Here is a 3,987-nt window from a genome sequence, read left to right as displayed (position 1 = left end):
TTTGTATATTATCTACCTCACTTGCTTTGGCAATGTTAACACATGTTTCCCATGCCAATAAAGCCCTTGAATTGAATTGAATTTAGAGAGAGGGAGAGAGACAGAGAGAGAGAGAGAGAGACAGAGAGAGAGATAGAGAGACAGAGAGAGAGAGAGAGAGAGAGAGAGAGAGAGAGAGAGAGAGAGAGAGACAGAGAGAGACACACAGAGAGAGAGAGAGAGAGAGAGAGAGAGAGAGAGAGAGAGAGAGAGACAGAGAGACAGAGAAACAGAGAGACAGACGAGGAAAAGTTTTTTTACTTTTAGTATGCAACACTGTGTCTGTAATGAAACCCAGGCCTTTTAACAAGACACCCAGGTAGAGGAGCTACTGCTTCAACAAATGCTAATGAGGATCCAAAACCCCCCCACTTGAGGCATATCTTTTCTAGGAAATAGTAAGAGCCAGTCTGGTCTTTCAACAGGGTTTGATAATACACATTCCAGTGTTTGTGTGTGTGAATTTGACCAAGTGTGTATGTGCACCGAATGAGTTTGTGTGTCTTAGCATGTACAGTACAGTACCTGGTAAATACACGGAGGAGATGTACAGTACCTGGTAAATACATGGAGGAGATGTACAGTACCTGGTAAATACACGGAGGAGATGTACAGTACCTGGTAAATACACGGAGGAGATGTACAGTACCTGGTAAATACATGGAGGAGATGTACAGTACCTGGTAAATACATGGAGGAGATGTACAGTACCTGGTAAATACACAGAGGAGATGTACAGTACCTGGTAAATACATGGAGGAGATGTACAGTACCTGGTAAATACATGGAGGAGATGTACAGTACCTGGTAAATACACAGAGGAGATGTACAGTACCTGGTAAATACTCGGAGGAGATGTACAGTACCTGGTAAATACATGGAGGAGATGTACAGTACCTGGTAAATACTCGGAGGAGATGTACAGTACCTGGTAAATACACGGAGGAGATGTACAGTACCTGGTAAATACATGGAGGAGATGTACAGTACCTGGTAAATACACAGAGGAGATGTACAGTACCTGGTAAATACTCGGAGGAGATGTACAGTACCTGGTAAATACATGGAGGAGATGTACAGTACCTGGTAAATACATGGAGGAGATGTACAGTACCTGGTAAATACACGGAGGAGATGTACAGTACCTGGTAAATACATGGAGGAGATGTACAGTACCTGGTAAATACACAGAGGAGATGTACAGTACCTGGTAAATACACAGAGGAGATGTACAGTACCTGGTAAATACATGGAGGAGATGTACAGTACCTGGTAAATACATGGAGGAGATGTACAGTACCTGGTAAATACATGGAGGAGATGTACAGTACCTGGTAAATACATGGAGGAGATGTACAGTACCTGGTAAATACATGGAGGAGATGTACAGTACCTGGTAAATACATGGAGGAGATGTACAGTACCTGGTAAATACATGGAGGAGATGTACAGTACCTGGTAAATACTCGGAGGAGATGTACAGTACCTGGTAAATACACAGAGGAGATGTACAGTACTGTACTTACATGGTATCTGGAGTCCTCGCAGGTCATGTAGCAGTTTCCACGGTTGATACACATTTTCTGGTCAACAACGGCCTGGATATGCTCTGTTTTGTTTAGCTCCCTTTACGCTCTGCTATGCTTCAGAGCCCTGCCTATAACAACCTGGGGACAAGGTTATAAACACCTGGGGACAAGGTTATAAACACCTGGAGACAAGGCTCTAACCACCTGGAGACAAGGCTCTAACCACCTGGGGGCAAGGCTATAACCACCTGGGGACAAGGCTCTGACCACCTGGGGACAAGGCTATAACCACCTGGGGGCAAGGCTATAACCACCTGGGGACAAGGCTCTGACCACCTGGGGACAAGGTTATAACTCCCTGGAGACAAGGCTCTAACCACCTGGGGGCAAGGCTATAACCACCTGGGGACAAGGCTCTGACCACCTGGGGACAAGGCTATAACCACCTGAGTACAATGCTATAACACCCTGAGGACAAGGCTATAACCACCTGGGGACAAGGCTATAACCACCTGGGGACAAGGCTATAACCACCTGGGGACAAGGCTATAACCATCTGGGGACAAGGCTATATCCCCCTGGGGACATGGCTATAACCACCTGAGTACAATGCTATAACACCCTGAGGACAAGGTTATAACCACCTGGGGACAAGGTTATAACTCCCTGGAGACAAGGTTATAACCTTCTTTGGACAAGGCTATAACCACCTGGGTACAAGGCCATAACCCCCTGGGACAATGCTTTAACCCCCTGCGGACAAGGCTATAACCCCCTGGGACAATGCTATAACCTGGGGACAATGCTATAACCCCCTGGGGACAAGGCTATAACCCCCTGGGACAATGCTATAACCCCCTGGGACAAGGCTATAACCCCCTGGGACAAGGCTTTAACCCCCTGCGGACAAGGCTATAACCCCCTGGGACAATGCTATAACCTGGGGACAATGCTATAACCCCCTGGGGACAAGGCTATAACCCCCTGGGACAATGTTATAACCCCCTGGGACAATGCTGTAACCTCCTGGCTATAACAAATATCTTAACCTATATAACATGCTGTAGCATAGAAATATAGGATCAGTATATATAGGATCGGTATATATATAGGATCAGTATATATAGGATAGGTATATATAGGATCAGTATATATAGGATCAGAATATATAGGATCAGTACATATAGGATCAGTATATATATGATCAGTATATATAGGATCAGTATATATATGATCAGTATATATAGGATCAGTATATATATGATCAGTATATACAGGAACAGTATATATATATGATCAGTATATATATGATCAGTATATATAGGATCAGTATATATAGGATCAGCATTTGTATGATCAGTATATATAGGATCAGTACATATAGGATATTTATATATATGATCAGTATATATAGGATCAGTATATATAGGATCAGTATATATAGGATCAGTACATATAGGATCAGTATATATAGGATCAGTTTAGAATCAGTACATATAGGATCAGTATATATAGGATCAGTATATATAGGATCAGTATATGTAGGATCAGTTTAGAATCAGTACGTATATGATCAGTACATATAGGATCAGTATATATAGGATCAGTTTAGAATCAGTACGTATATGATCAGTACATATAGGATCAGTATATATAGGATCAGTTTAGAATCAGTATATACAGGGACAGTATATATAGGATCAGTACATATAGGATCAGTATATATAGGATCAGTACATATAGGATCAGTATATATAGGATCAGTATATATAGGATCAGTATTAGGATCCATACATATAGGATCAGTATATATAGGGTCAGTATATATAGGATCAGTATATATAGGATCAGTTTAGCATCCGTACATACATTTTCAGCTTCCAGGAATTGCGTACAGGTCCTTGCGTCATGGGGCCGTGTATTATCTTGATGAATCTTTCGGCGATAGCGGCTGATGAACGGCACGACAGTGGGATTCAGGATCTTATCACTGTATCTCTGTGCATTTAAATTTGCCATCGTCTTCCGTCCGCCCTTGTACAGTGGAAACTGGGGTTCATCCGTGAAGAGCACACTTCTCCAGTGTGCCAGTGGCCATCGAACATGAGAATTTGCCCGCTGAAGTCGGTGAGGACATCTAGCACGCTAATTAGCTTCCATGAGACGGTTTCTGACAGTTTGTGTAGATGTTCTTTGGTTGTGCAAACCCACAGTTTAATCAGCTGTCCGGGTGGCTGGATTCAGATGATCCCGCAGGTGAAGAAGCCGGATGTGGAGGTCCTTGGCTGGCGAGGTTACACGTGGTCTGCGGTCGTGATGCCGGGTTGGACCTACTGCCAAATTCTCTAAAACGACATTGGCGGTGGATTATGGTAGAGAAATTAACATAAATCTCTGGCAACAGTTCTGGTGGACATTC

This window comes from Oncorhynchus keta, chromosome 4 (assembly GCF_023373465.1).
Source record: "Oncorhynchus keta strain PuntledgeMale-10-30-2019 chromosome 4, Oket_V2, whole genome shotgun sequence".
NCBI classification, from domain to species: domain Eukaryota; kingdom Metazoa; phylum Chordata; class Actinopteri; order Salmoniformes; family Salmonidae; genus Oncorhynchus; species Oncorhynchus keta.
This window is presented reverse-complemented; position numbering follows the sequence as displayed.